The sequence below is a fragment of the Budorcas taxicolor genome, chromosome 5 (assembly GCF_023091745.1).
Source record: "Budorcas taxicolor isolate Tak-1 chromosome 5, Takin1.1, whole genome shotgun sequence".
Taxonomy (NCBI): Eukaryota; Metazoa; Chordata; class Mammalia; order Artiodactyla; family Bovidae; genus Budorcas; species Budorcas taxicolor.
In genome coordinates, this window is record NC_068914.1 from 110,952,078 (window position 1) to 110,968,210 (window position 16,133).

At 42.2% G+C, this 16,133-nt stretch overlaps 1 protein-coding gene and 1 non-coding gene across 2 annotated transcripts in view; both read right to left on the reverse strand.

Moving 5' to 3' along the window:
- C5H12orf42 (chromosome 5 C12orf42 homolog) overlaps positions 1-16,133 on the reverse strand; it is a 111,794-nt gene that overhangs the window by 56,103 nt on the left and 39,558 nt on the right. The gene's annotated exons all lie outside the window — the stretch shown is intronic.
- On the reverse strand, positions 13,475-13,547 carry TRNAK-CUU (transfer RNA lysine (anticodon CUU)). Its single transcript has one exon. It is a non-coding gene; the product is annotated as a tRNA-Lys (tRNA).

Below are 16,133 nucleotides of genomic sequence, written 5' to 3' on the forward strand. Positions count from 1 at the left end.
AACTACAAATATATATTGAAGAATTTATTTGAAACTATTAGGAAAAAAAAAAGGAGCTATTAGAGGTAACCCCTAAGAAATGACAGTATTATTATCCACATGTTTCAGTGGAAGGAAAAGTTAGAGAGTTAGTATCTACCCTTAGAAGAAAAGACAGATAAATGTATCATTTATCTCAAGATGGGCAAGATTTTCTTGGCATGAAAATTGTGGTTTTTTAATAAAGTCTTCTTGATCACATCCCTGTGAAAAGCCCGGTCTCTTTAGGAACTGCACAAAATGGTCTCACACATCATACGCAACAATTACGGAAGGCAGTAGTTAGTGTTCAGGTGAGAGGAGGTTCTGAAATCAAACTCTGGTTTGAAAATTTAGCTCTGCAGTGGACAAGCTGTGTGTTCTTAAAATAAAATAACATATCAAAGTGCTAAGCAGAGTTAATGATACCACTAAACAGTCGATAAATATTACCTACAATTATTATTGCTTCTATCTAATCTTTCCAATATCAGAATAAATTGCTACCCACCAGATGTAGCTTATAGCCCCCACTTTTATGTGAAGAATTCTCAAATATGTTGGCCAAAAAATGTAATAACACTATTCTGTTATTTTGCTATTAATATCTTATGGAATAAGAAGTTTATTTCTCCCCGAAAAGCATAATCTGTGAAGCAGATGGATCATGGTAAACAATTAAATATTACTCGAATTCTTCATATATGGCCTGTTACAATGTGCATTTCTATAAAGAAAATTAGCTCATTTGTCATTGGTAAATAACGGATGAGGTCAATATAATGCAGTCATTTGAAAATCACATTTTTTTTCATATCTAGCTTTCCCAATGTGTTAATGTTTGAACCACTAGTAAAAGCAGCTGAATTTAACTTGCCCTAATATAGCTTCCTGGTGGCTCAGACAGTAAAGTGGAGAAGGAAATGGCAACCCACTCCAGTATTCTTGCCTGGAGAACCCCAGGGACAGAGGAGCCTGGTGGGCTGCCATCTATGGGGTCACACAGAGTCAGACACAATTGAAGTGACTTAGCAGCAGCAGCAGCAGATGGTAAAGAATCTGCCTGCCATGAAGGAGACCTGGGTTCAATCCCTGGGCTGATAATATCCCCTGGAGAAGGGCATGGCAACCCACTCCAGTATTCTTGCCTGGAGCATCCCCATGAACAGAGGAACCTGGTGGGCTGCAGTCCATGGGGCCGGAGTCAGACATGACTGAGCAGTTAGCACAGCACAGCAATATAGCTGAACACAGCAAGTTATGCAGGATCCACCATCACAGCCTTCTTACTCTGTCTGACCAGCAGCTCAGTCCTGCAAAGTTAATCATGAAAATCTCCCAAATCACTATGCATTTGCCCTTGCCTACAAAATTTAGCAACCTCAACACTTCCTTGTATTTTCTGACATTAAACTACCTTAAGATTCTTTAAGAGTCATATTTAGCAATGAAAAGGAAATGTACTGATGTGGAAAGAACTTCAAGATAGATTATTAACTGAAAAATGAAAGATGCAGACACCTTGCACAATGTGCTCTCTTTTGCATCCGAAAAGGAGAAAAAAGTTAAAAATTATGCCCTGCTTTTACATTTTTAAAAAAGCTGTAAAAAAGACAGAAAAAGCTGTTAAAAGGGGCTACCTTGCTGGGTCTGGAAACTTGCTCTTTTTTTTTTTTTAATTGGAGTATAATTCCTTTACAATGTTGTATTACTTTCTGCTGTACAACAACATAAATCCACTATAAGCACACATATATCCCCTCCCAGTTGAGCTGAGCAATCTGTGCTAGATAGCAGCTTCTCACTGGCTAGTTATTTACACATGGTAGTATATATAGTTCAGAGCTACTCTCTGTTTGTCGCACCTTCCCCTTCCCCCACTGTGTCCACCAAGTTCGTTCTCTACATCAGCATCTCTATTCCTGCCCTGCAAATAGCTTCATCTGTATCATTTTTTCTAGATTCCATATGATGTAGATATTGATACAGATAAATACATATGTATGTGTTAATATACAATATTTGTTTTTCTCTTTCTGACTTACTTCATGCTGTATAACTGACTCTAGGTTCATCCATGTCTCTACAAATGACCCAATTTCATTCATTTTTTATAGCTGAGTAGCATTCCATTGTATATATGGACCACATCTTTATCCATTCATCTGTTGATGGACATCTAGGTTGCTTCCATGTCCTGGCTATTGTAAATAGTGCTGTGATGAACACTGAGGTACATGTGTCTGTTTGAATTACGGTTTTCTCAGGGTATATGCCTGTAGTGAGATTGATGGGTCATATGGTTCTTTATACTCTTCAGCCATTTAGGGAATTTCCCATACTTTGGGAATGCAATAAACAAAAATTAAAAGGTTTTTAAAATGTTGTATTTAGTGCTCTGGTTCTTTAGCAGAAATTCAACATATCTTTTTAACAGCATCAGTATTTTTGTCTTGTTACTATTTCTGTAACTTTCCAAAACTGCATATGCTATGAGTGATCAGTCCAACTTTATTTTTTCCATTTTTGTATGTGATTTTGCAGAACATAGGTTTTTTTTTTTGAAAAAAAACATAACTCGTAATAACTGTCAACTAGCCATAGCTCTTTCTGTCTCCCATGTTCTCCTTCTCCTTCCAGTCTCCTATCAAATCCAGTCTTACATCAACCATCTCATACTGTCTACCATGTAGAGAGACAGGTCTTAGAGATCTTCTAACATCTGTCACTTCCAGGAGAGACAGAGGAGTGTATTTGACACTTGAAGTGACTGTTTGTTATGACGAAGCAACGCTATGTCTCCAAACGAGCAGCCAGATACCAAGCAAAGGACTTTAGTTCTCATACACACTGGAAATAAATTAAGGACTATTTCTTCTCAAAAAGGCTTTCCAGGTGCTCAGAGGTAAAGAATGCACCTGCCAATGCAGGAGATATCAGAGATGGCAGCTCTGTCCCTGGGTTGGGAAGACCCCCTGGAGGACGAAACAGCAAATCACTCCAGTGTTCTTGCCAGGAAAATCCTGCGCTGTCCATGGTATCACAAAGAGTCAGACACAACTGAGTACACACACCATTGCTAAAAGAAAAAAGAAAAAAGTTCCTTTTAAAAGCATTAGTCTGTAGAGGACACCATAGAATTTCAACACTCAAGTGATAACAGCAAGTCATTCAATAGCAAATATCTTTCCATTTCATAGCTCATACCCCTAGGCCACCCAACATTTCTTGGATAAACACAGTTTCACAATCTCAAGACACATGCATTAGTTTCAAAGAAAATGGTTTAATTTCACAAGGTACTAGCCTAGACTCAGAAGTATTAATTAACTACCTAACAGTCTATGAAGTCTTAATCCACAGGCTGCTGTTTTTAGTAGCTTATGAAGTAAGTTTAGTGACAGTTATTTCTTACAGAAGAAAAACATGCTAAACATCAAGGATAGTATAAGCATTCTAACCCAATTTGATTATATCTAATAAACGATCGGTTAATCAAAAAAAAGCAAGAAATCCAAATATTCTTCCTATATATATATTTTTTATTTGTTTAAAACATACATCTGCATATGTCTGCATACTGTTAACCAAACTTTTGATGTAGGGTCAAGGCCTTTTCTTTGAGCATGGGTCTAAGAGCTGATGGAGTTTCAAGTTTCCTTTCTTGCATAAGCTGCATTCATAATATACATCTACAATTACCCACCTGCAGTTTCTAGTTTCCATTTCCTAAAGTAGAGTGGAATGCTTCCAGAGTGAGCTAAATGCAGATTCATTCTAGATTTAGTAATTTCCTCTTATATTCTTACTACTATCAATAATTGTAAGCCTAATTTAAAACTATTTCTGAAGCATTCAACTTAGTACTTTCAAAGAAACAACTCGTTTGCCTTCATGTAATATTTAATTGTTACATGATCATAATACATACACAACTGGCAGACACACGTTAGAGAAAAGACAACAGATTCTTGACAAACATAATACTCACTGGTGAGAAAAATAGATGGATAAAATAGACACCCACAGCAGACAGCAATATGCTGTGGGTATCATAATGTCCTGCTAAGGAGATGGGGGAAGTTGGTGAATCTGGAGGAAGTAGAAAGTCAGTCAAGTTGGGGGTTGTAAGAGAATATTTACTGTCATCTGGGAGTATATAATCTTTAAATACTTCAGTTTTGGAATAACTGAAACCCAGATGGCATGTGCCAGCAGCTGTGACATGGAACTTTTACAGAAGACAAAGAGTTGAAAGATAATATTCAAGATTTTCTAATCTCAAGCCTTTATGTAACAGAGAAGTACATTTTAGCTCAAAGAATACAGGTGACTTTTCCAAATTCACTCAGCTGATTAATAGTGAAAACAAAAGTCCTCACTCCTGAGTCAACATACAGTTCAGTTCAGTTCAGTTGCTCAGTCATGTCTGACTCTTTGCGACCTCATGAACCGCAGCACGCCAGGCCTCCCTGTCTATCACCATTTCCCGGAGTTCACCCACACTCAAGTCCATTGAGTCGGTGATGCCATCCAACCATTTCACCCTCTGTCGTCCCCTTCTCCTCCTTCCCTCAGTCTTTCCCAACTCAGGGTCTTTTCACATGAGTCAGCTCTTCACATCAGGTGGCCAGAATACTGGAGTTTCAGCTTCAACATCAGTCCTTCCAATGAACACCAGGACCAATCTCCTTTAGGATGGACTGGTTGGATATCCTTGCAGTCCAAGGGACTCTCAAGAGTCTTCTCCAACACCACAGTTCAAAAGCATCAATTCTTGGGCACTCAGCTTTCCCCATAGTCCAACTCTCACATCCATACATGACTACTGGAAAAACCATAGCCTTGACTAGGCGGGCCTTTGTTGACAAAGTAATGTGTCTGGTTTTTAATATGCTATCTAGGTTGGTCATAAATTTCCTTCCAAGGAGTAAGCGTCTTTTAATTTCATTGCTGCAATCACCATCTGCACTGATATTGGAGCCAAAAAAAAAAAAGTCTGCCACTGTTCCCCCATCTATTTGCCATGAAGTGATGGGACTGGATGCCATGATCTTCGTTTTCTGAATGTTGAGCTTTAAGCCAACTTTTTCACTCTTCTTGTTCACTATCATCAAGAGGCTCTTTAGTTCTTTTTCGCTTTCTGCCAGAAGGGTGGTGTCATCTGCCTATCTGAGGTTATTGATATTTCTCCCGGCAATCTTGATTCCAGCTTGTGCTTCATCCAGCCCAGTGTTTCTGGGCTGGATGTACTCTCCATATAAGTTAAATAAGCAAGGTGACAATATACAGCCTTGATGTACTCCTTTTCCTATTTGGAACCAGTCTGTTGTTCCATGTCCAGTTCTAACTGTTGCTTCCTGACCTGCATATAGGTTTCTCAAGAGGTAGGTCAGGTAGTCTGGTATTTCCATCTCTTTCAGAATTTTCCAGTTTATTGTGATCCACACAGTCAAAGGCTTTGGCATAGTCAATAAAGCAGAAATCGATGTTTTTCTGGATCTCTCTTGCTTTTTCCATGATCCAGCAGATGTTGGCAATTTGATCTCTGGTTCCTCTGCCTTTTCTAAAACCAGCTTGAACATCTGGAAGTTCACAGTTCACATATTGCTGAAGCCTGGCTTGGAGAATTTTGAGCATTACTTTACTAGCGTGTAAGAGGAGTGCAATTGTGTGGTAGTTTGAGCATTCATTGGCACTGCCTTTCTTTGGGATTGGAATGAAAACTAACCATTTCCAATCCTGTGGCCACTGCTGAGTTTTCCAAATTTGCTGGCATATTGAGTGCAGCACTTTCACAGCATCATCTTTCAGGATTTGAAACAGCTCAACTGGAATTCCATCACCTCCACTAGCTTTGTTCGTAGTGATGCTTTCTAAGGCCCACTTGACTTCACATTCCAGGATGTCTGGCTCCAGGTGAGTGATCACACCATTGTGGTTATCTGGGTCATGAATAGTTCTTCTGCGTATTCTTGCCACCTCGTCTTAATATCTTCTGCTTCTGTTAAGTCCATACCATTTCTGTCCTTTATTGAGCCCATCTTTGCATGAAATTTTCCCTTGATATCTCTAATTTTCTTGAAGAGCTCTCTAATCTTTCCCATTCTATTTTTTTCCTCTATTTCTTTGCACTGATCACTGAGGAAGGCTTTTTTTATCTCTCCTTGCTATTCTTTGGAACTCTGCATTCAGATGCTTATATCTTTCCCTTTCTCCTCTGCTTTTTGCTTCTATTCTTTTCATAGCTATTTTAACGTGTCCTCAGACAACCATTTTGCCTTTTTGTATTTCTTTTGCTTGAGGATGGTCTTGATCCCTGTCTCCTGTACAATGTCATGAACCTCTGTCCATAGTTTATCAGCCACTCTGTCTATCAGATCTAGTCCCTTAAATCTATTTCTCACTTCCACTGTATAATCATAAGGGATTTGATTTCGGTCACAACCGAATGGTCTAGTGGTTTTCCCCACTTAAGCCTGAATTTGGCAATAAGGAGTTCATGGTCTGAGCCACAGTCAGCCCCCAGTCTTGTTTTTGTTGACTGTATAGAGCTTCTCCATCTTTGGCTGCAACGAATATAATCAATCTGATTTTGGTGTTGGCCATCTGGTGATGTCCATGTATAGAGTCTTTTCTTGTGTTGTTGGAAGACGGTGTTTGCTATGACCAGGGCGTTCTCTTGGCCAAACTCTATTAGCCTTTGCCCTGCTTCATTCTGTACTCCAAGGCCAAATTTGCCTGTTACTCCAGGTGTTTCTTGACCTCCTACTTTTACATTCCAGTCCCCTATAATGAAAAGGACATCTTTTTTGAATGTTAGTTCTAGAAGGTCTTGTATGTCTTCATAGAACCATTCAACTTCAACATACAGGGTGCTGGTTATTATCTATTTACCTCCATCCCACCTACAATTACTTTCCTCTCTTCTGGCAAGATCTGTGCCACAGGTGGCTTGTCTCCACTGAGTGTATCACCAGTCTTCCTCTTCTTTTGCCTCCCAGTTGGGTTTGGTTTGCAGGAGGCACTGAGAGACTGAGGGGATGAAAGACAAAGGTGTCTAATTCTCCCGCTGTGTTTCACCACAGTACCAGCACGTCCTTCTATATTGTAATTTCTTTCAGCAGACAGCTCCAACTTCCACCAGGCGCTGGTAACAACACCTAGAAATAGTCACTGCCTTCCAGCCTCCTTATCTTAACTCCCTCGTGCCTCAAGTTATAGAGCCTAAATCCTCCCACTTCTCGGCATATTGCTCCTTTACTAAATTCTTTTCTCTGAGATGCCCACTTCTTAAAATATCCTGATGTTTTATTTGTTTATTTATTGACTGAGAGATCCTAGTTCCCCAACCAGGGACTGAACCCAAGCCCCCTGCATTGGGAGGTCAGAGTCTTAACCACGGGACCACAAGGGAAGTCCCTGTGAGACTCTTTTAAATGTGCCAAATATTTCTTTCTGGATCCTAGTTATAGGGCCAGTTATCACTATATGATTCTCCAATCATATTTTCCCCTGCCCTGAAAACACAAAATCTTCACTTTTTAAAATTTACACCAGCACTTTAAGGGCAACTAATGGAATATCTTGATTTTATCTTGTGTTTTCAGACATTTCTTTAGGAAGTGTTGTAGCCTGGATTTCTTTGGGTTTATCTACTTGGGATTCTCTCAGCTTCCTGAACGTGCGGGTTTATGTCTTTCACCAAATTTGGGGAATTTCCAGTCATTATCTCTTCAAATAGTTCTCTGTGTTACTCTGTCTCCTCTCCTTCAGGGACTCCAACCACTCTTGGTTATCATCATGTGTGTCCCCCAGGGGTTTGTTGTTGTTTTTATCAGTCCATTTTCTCTCCCTTGTTCAGATTGGGGAAATTCTGTTGATCTGTCTGAATACTTGGATTTTAAAAAAGAGAGAGATGTGAAAAAATCTTATTAGAAATGTATGTCTAAGGCATTTCCCTGAAAATTCATAACATACTTTTCTTCCAAAGCTCTATATACAACTGCTGCTGCTGCTGCTGCTGCTTCTAAGTTGCTTCAGTTGTATCCAACTCTGTGAGACCCCATATATACAACTAGATTCTTATTTTCCTGTCATGATTTAACTGTTACTTTTGCAGGAAGTAGCTCCAATTTTATTTCCTTTATTGATCTTTTCACAATGTGTACTGATGTTGTCTATAGGTTTTTAGTGGTTTCTTTTCTGCTTCCTTCCCTGGGGAGCCAGCTTTCAAGGGCAGGGATCAAACCTTGTTCACTACTGGTTTGCACTGAGCTGGCTGTCTGCAAATATCATTATGAACAAAAAGTGAATAAATCTACTACCCCTTATATATCCAAGAAGAAACAACTGGCAGGTCCACATATTTTAGTGATGGGGCTGAAGCTGGACCAAGAAAAAGATAACACCTATGCTCACAACCTGGGAATTTTAACTTCCTGGGGTGTGTAACCTCCAACAAGGGGAGCCCACTTGTGGCCCCTTCTTACCCAGATATGCCTACAAATCTTAGTAAAATCAGATTTAACTGGTATCCAAAAATTGTTCAGACTAAAAGATTAATACAAATCTTTAATTCCAGTCTGTTGAGGAAAGATGGAAGAAGGTTTAGATTCATTTCTGTTGTTGTGTCCGACTCTTTGCGACTCTTTGCAACCCCATGGACTGTAGCACACCAGGCTTCCCTTCACTATCTCTTAGAGTTTGCTCAAACTCCTGTCCATTGAGTGATGCTAACTAATCATCTCACACAACAAATTCCTTAAAAGCCTTTTCCCCTAACTTCCTGCCCCATCTTCTCCCCTTCCTTCCCCACTTCTCCTACTCTCTCCCCTTCCTGCTCTCTCCTATATCGCAACACAGTCCTCCATTTCTCCCCACAACAAGCCCCCAAAGCCCTCCTCCACACCAGCTGGCACCATAGGCTCCTTTGCCCTTTCTTCTCTGCCCTCCTTGACATTGTCATTTTTCTTCTCTTGCTCTGCATACATTTTGGATTCTTTTTTTTTTTTCTTCTGGTTCTTTGCTCTCCTCTCACCCTGATCTGATATACAAGGCCAAGAAGCTCCCTGGAGAGGGCAGAATCTTCCTTGCTGGTCAGTTTGAAGAGGAGACCAAGTGGGCGGAGGCACAAGAAAGGATGCTCACTCTGGAAGGAAGGGGAGGGGGGAGGATGCCGTGTAAAAGAGAGGTGACAAAAAGCAAAAACAAGTCCCTTCCCCACCTCACAGTGACATTCGCACAGACAAGGACAAGATGCCATTGTAACTGTACCTGTTGGTTCATTTCACAGCTTTCTCTCCCCCCTCAGCCACTCCCCTGTCCTCCAGGTGTTTCTCCCTCTCTGTTGTTTTGTCCTACAAGGTTTCAATCAGGGTTTTCCAGCCTATGAATGATAAGAACTATGCACTGTGGGCTCAGAACAGAAACTGCCATTTTACTTCCTCACTCTGAAGAAGGCACAATTCAGTAAGAAACTTGAAACACAGCCTAGAAGTATTTATCTCACTGTTGAAGGTAATGGTTTAAAAAAGCTTAAATGAGGGCTTCCCTCAGTGGCCCAGTGGTTAAGAATCTGCCTTAGCTGGGGACATGGGTTCACATCCCACATGCCACGGAGCAGCTAAGCCTGTGCACCGCAACTATTGAGCCTGTGCTATAGAGCCTGGGAGCACAACCCCTGAGCCCACGTGCAACAGCTGCTCACCCTAGAGTCTGTGCTCTGCAACAAGAGAAGTCACCACAATGAGAAACCTGGGCACTGCAACTAGAGAGAAGTCCCCATTCACTGCAACTAGAGAAAGCCCGCAAGTAGCAATGAAGACCCACTGCAGCCGAAAGATGCTTAAACAAACTGGCTTCAAGCTATGAAAAAGTAGCAGCAGAGGTTCGGGTCCTAGGCTCTGGAGAGTGACTGAGCTATTTCAGTCCCACCACTAAGCAGTGGCCTAAGCCCCTAGCCAGATGCTGAGCATCCCTGATGCCAGCTACTCTGTCGGGAAATGCAAAGGATAATATGCTGCCCCAGAGGGGTTCTCTGAGGGTGAAATAAATACTTCAGGTGAAGTGTTAAATCAATACCTGGCAGATAGTCAAGTTCAACGAACTTTAGCTGTTGTCTTGGCTGTTGTTGAATCACACATAGGCTGACTGATCTTATCCCAGAAAACAAGGAAGTGTGGATTTATGAAAGACAAACAGACCAAAAGGGGTTGGGACCAACATTTGCATATCTATCTAGCCAAGGGCCTTATCGGATACCCCTCAACATGTCCTAACTGGCTTTCATTCAGTCCTTCCTCTGGTTTACATGTGAAGGACAGCAACATGCAACTTTTCACTCACAGGAAATCATGCAGAATGTAGGGCCCACAAGACACTGTGAGTTTCCCCTGGGGCACAGAGGTACAAACAAGCACTTTGCACACTGAGAGATTACAGAAGCCCACCTTCCAGAGGGGCTGGGCCAATGGACCCAATGGCCGGGGCACTCATAGAAGATTCCAGTCCTTCTGTTCTCTCAAACGTCCACAGAATTTAAATGGTGGGAGGTGGGGGCGGGAGTGAGGGGCCAGAGAGGGAGGGTGGTCAGCACAAAGGCACCGTGAGTAAAGGCGACTTGCTATATTAATCCGTGTGATTAATCCAGCATGCTAAGGAAGAATCTTTACAGAATCGAAACTTACGTGGTTTTGATCCGGGGAGATTAGAAAACAGTGTTGCTTTTACTTGCCAGTGCCTCCTTGGCTTTGCGCTAGAGCTGTATTCTTCGGAGTCCAGTAGGAACAAAGGAGGAAGCATTTCTGTGAGCATGGGGAGCAAGGGCACATTGACAAATGTCCTTCTTCCCCTCCCCTTCTGGGAGACCCTTCCTGAATTTCCCAAGAACTTGGCCCAGGGATTGTGTTTGCATTATTTCCCTCCAAAAGCCAAACGACGGAAAATTTCACCCCTCCTCCACCCAGTGCAGATTTCTGTCAACCCATGAAAAGTGGTTTTCACCCAGGCCTGGTGGATGGCAGATCCCACCCCAAGCTCTTTGCAAGACAGCAGCAAGAATGGCGCTGAAGCTTTCACGGTTCCAGTGGGAATCACAGCTTCTTCAGGAGGGGGAGTAGCCTGAAAGCATCCTGTCAGAAACCGGGAAGAACGGGAGCCTTTGGAAATGGCAGGGAAAGAGCAAGAAAGCCTCCAGCAAATGCAAACTTATCTGGGCAAGGCCTAGTCAGGGTTCATCCACCTCTGGTGGGCTATGAGGTAATTCTGAGCTACATCTGAGCAAACAATGACATTTTGAAGCCATTTCATCTCTCCTAATTATACTTGGGAAAGTAAAAGTGAAAATGGCTCAGTTGTGTCTGACTCTTTGCAACCCCATGGACTACACAGTCCACGGAATTCTCCAAGCCAGAATACTGGAGTGGGTAGCCTTTCCCTTCTCCAAGGCATCTTCCCAACACAGAGATCAAACCCAGGCCTCCTGCATTGCAGGCGGATTCTTTACCAACTGAGCTATCAGGGAAGCCAAATTATACTTGGGAGGAGCAAATATAAGTCTTTTCCTGGAAGCTTCTGGGGTCTATGTTACAGGGGTCTCCAACCTTGGGAAGACTTTTCCAGCCAGTGGATCGTGCTGAAGCCACCCTCAGTGCCAGCAGAATGGTGGTGAGAGGTAGCAGTCACAGGAAGCTTCCCAGGGCATGTTTAGGGACAGAGAAGCACTTCACTCTCAGTTCTAGAAAAAGAGAGAACCATGGTTTGCCAGTGAAGTGACACGAGTGAGGAGAACAAGACCCCAGCTCTCCCTCTCCCCTTCCTGACCCTTCTTATAGTTCTCCAGGCCATGATCCCTAAGCTACTGCCAAGACTAAGGCCAGCAGAAGGAGAGCTCCCAGCTGAATGCCAAGGTCGCCCAGCTACTATCAGTCAGTGTGTGAAAGTGAATGTGTTAGTAACTCAGTTGTGTCCTACTCTTTGCAACCCCATGGACATAGCCCACCAGCCTCCTCTGTCCATGGGATTCTTCAGGCAAGAATATTGGAGTGGGCTGCCATTTCCTTATCTAGGGGATCTTCCTGACCCAAGGATTGAACCCAGGTCTCCTGCATTGTGGGGAAGACTTCTCACCATCTGAGCCACCAGGGTTCATAAAAAAGCTGAAAGTTTATGAGGCCTCACCATTAGAAATAATTTTACACTCCCCTGACTTTTCTCACTGTTGTTCCCCTGTTCCTAGCATGGCGCTTGGTGCAGAGTCAGCATTTAATAAATGTTTGAACTGTGTCATAGAACTCATACCAGCCAGCTCTCTTTCCCTTTGATAAATTCTTAATCTTGCTACTAAATTATAAGATCTTCAAGGACAATCACATTGACAGATTTATCCATGTGTCCCCCTTCCCCTGCCAACACCTAGCAGAACATCCAGAACATGGTAAGTTTTTAGTAAGTGGTGGTTGACTCTGTGGTCTGTGGCATAATCTCCTTACATGCAGTCTTGTCATAGGGATCGCTGGACAGCATGACTTGTGTTTGCACATGTGTGTGTTTGTGTTTGTGTGCATGGACAGACACATACTCTTGTCTGCATTTACATCTGTATTGGTGTACATGTAGGGTTTCCCTGGTGGCTCAGATGGTAAAGAATCTGCCTGGATTGCAGGAGACCTGGGTTCAATCCCTGGTTCGGGAAGATCTCCTGGAGAAGGGAATGGCTACCCACTCCAGTATTCCTGCCTGGAGAATTCCAAGGACAGAGGAATCTGGTGGGCTATAGTCCATCAGATCATGTACATATCTTGCTCTGAAAGGAGCAGCACCAAGGAAAGTGAGAAGTGGGAGGCCATAGGTTTTGGCTAGTTATAAACCCTACTATCTGCAATTTTTTTTAAATATATATTTCTATAACATTCTGCTGACTGACCCTCTGGGTTCTTGTCAGTTGACTGAAAATATTCAAAAACAGATAATAGATCATCTGGTCTCCTTCTCCTCTTGCTTTATAGCTCAGGAGACTGATCCAGAAAGGTTAAACAGCTTGCCCAAGGTCACACAGCAGATGATGGAGCCAGGGCCTCACATCCTCTCACCTCCTGGAGTCTCAGCAGCCTAGTTTGAGCTCTATGACTCTTGAAAACCTACTTTTGTTAAAGTTACCAAATGGTCCTAGTTGTCAAATTAAATGAGCATCCCTAGTACTTTTCTTTTCTCTTTCTTTACTATTTTATGCCAACTAGACTCTCCCTCCAGTTGAAACCCATGACCTCCTTTAAACGCTGCTAACAGTCATGCTAATGGTCATCGGCCATGTGATGGGGAACAAGCACATTCCAAGAACTCTATTTTGTGACTCTTATCCCCCACAATGAACTCTAGCAGTCAGATATATGATTGTCCTCATTTTTTAAAATTTATTTGGCTGTGCTGTGTCTTAGTTGCAGAACATGAGATCTACTTCCCTGACCAGGGATTGAACCTGGCCCCCTTGCATTAAGAGAGCAGAGTCTTAACCACTGGACCACCAGGAAAGTCCCATGATTGTCCCTATTTTAACTTAGGAATACTAGGAGAAATGAGGATGAGGAACTTGGCCAAGATCACACAATTCATCCATGGTTAACTTGAAATTTAAACTCAAAAGTCAGCCTGTGGATTGGGTACTTCCCACCACAGTTGGGAAGTACCAAGTAAAATGAGAAGTGGGAGACCACAAGTTTTGGCTAGTTACCAACCCTACTATCTGCAAATTTTTTTAATACATATTTCTATAAGATTCTGCTGACTGACCCTCTGGGTTCTCATCGGTTGACTGAAAATATTCAAAAACAGAGAATAGATCATCTGGTCTCCTCCTCCTCTTGCTCCTCCACAATTGTCAGCTCCTGCCTCTTTCTCACCTTTCTTGGTCACATGCCTTCTCAGTTTCCCCCTCCTTTTGTGTCCCTGAAATATTATCCCTCTGAGTTCCAGTCTCAGCTCTCATTTCTTTTCCCCTCTTTTTATCATCTCATCCACTCTCAAGACTTTCTTACAACCCCTGTATGACTCCATACCCTTTTCCTCAAGCTCAGACCTCTATTCTAGGTCACAAACAAATAAAAGCTCTATATACAGGTCTACTTCAATATCTGTGTCTGCTAAGGTCCATTGCACAGAATGGTCTCCTTTCCTAACTTCCGCTCCGTTCAGTTCAGACGCTCAGTCATGTCAGACTCTTTGCAACCCCATGGACTGCAGCACACCAGGCCTCCCTGTCCATCCCCAACTCCTGGAGTTTACTCCTGCTCAGCTGATAAGAAATTTGGTTTAGCTTTATGATATTCCAGTGTCTTTTCTCCTCATGCCACTTGGGTTTGGTTTATTTAAGGCAAAAATAGCCAACTAATCCTTCCTTGTTATTTTAACTAAAGGTATATTTGTTACTTTTAACCAAAGGGTTAACGCACGCTGCAAGAGGAACACTCCACCTGTCAGCTGAGGCAAGGTCCCAGTTGCTCAGGAAGCCAGTCGAGACTCCAAAAACTCCTTCTTCATCACTACCATCATCCTGGGCCTGGCATCTGATCTCATGATCGTGGTCAGAAATGGAAAATCAAAGGCTGATTTTGATTTTGGCTACCATCCATGGGATCGCATAGAAGTTGGACACAACTGAGGCAACTTAGCACACACGTAAACTAGACAACTAATGAGAGCATACTGTATAGCCCAGGAGACTTTACTCAGTGCTCTGCAGTGACCTAAATAGGAAGTAAATCCAAAACACAGAGGACATATGTATACATATAACTGATTCACTTTACTGTATAGTAGAAACTAACGCAACATTGTAAAGCAACTCTACTCCAACAAAAATTAATTTAAAAAATTCCCAGATGATTTGTATATACAATAAAGACATAAAACACACTTTTATCTAAAGAATAAAATATCTTTCCCATGGTATAGGAGGCTGATCATGACCCATCATTTATTTATCCCTTTCCCAACCCCTGATCTCACAGGGCTCTCTCTGTGATCTGTTTGACAAATTAAGGAAACTGAGGCATCAAAAATCTAAAGAGGCAATTCCCCATCTTCTCCATCCTGGCCACCCTAGAGCCTAGCATCAGTCCCTACCTCACAAGACATATGCTGAGCCAAACTGAACTGGATCGATGAACCCTTTAAAACATGGATTTCTGAAATAATACAGTACTACGTTCATATTGCATCTTTCATCCAGGTATGGTCTAACCGGAACAAGAAACAATGCAAGGAGAAAAGACAGTCAGTGTCATGAGCTAGATGCATCTTATTGCTTCAAACATGGAAGTGGGCATCATGGGGCAGGGGAGGTGGGGACGTGGTCTTGCCTGTGAAATCCTTGCTGCTCTCAGTTAATTTACTGCCTGAAGTCAAACCCATGCTCTATATATTAAAGCACAACCCCCACCTTTCTTTTGTTTAAGAAGAACAAACTTTCACCACAAAGATACAAGAACAACAAATATTGATATTCTTGACGGATGGTACACCTCACACCACAGGCCACTCAAGCATCTGCTCGTTACCACCCAGCCCTCCCCTTTGTGGGGAAATCGTGCCAAGTGGCCTCCTGTGTTGAGCGACTGCAGACCGCAAATATTTAAAAGAAATAAATTTCTCTGAATGAAAGCACCTTTCTTTGTTCTTCAACCCCCTCTTCTCCCAAGTCATGTTGATTCTGGGGCTCTGCATACTGCCAGCACCTGGACTTTCAATTGTTTGCTTGCCAAGATAGCTGTGGTTTCCTTGCTTGGTTTTAGGAACCATTATAAGTACAGTAGCCAATGAAGGTGTGTTTTCTTTCTCTCCTGGCAATCTGTAGGGGAAGCATGGGCTTCAAGACACCTAGCAGCAACTGTTATTAGAGTGCAAGGGAAGAGGGATACAAAAATTAAAACTCCTCTGTCTGAGCACTTGTCTCCTAGGAGGATAAGAAATGGAGCACTGTTGCAGATCAAAAGGAAAGGACTGGATTTCCTCAATAGCCTTAGTATTTGGCAGAGAAATTTTTGAACCTGGTTTTTCTGAAATCCAAAACCATTCTTTTTTTTTTAATTAATGAATTTATTTTGGTTTCATCAGGTCTT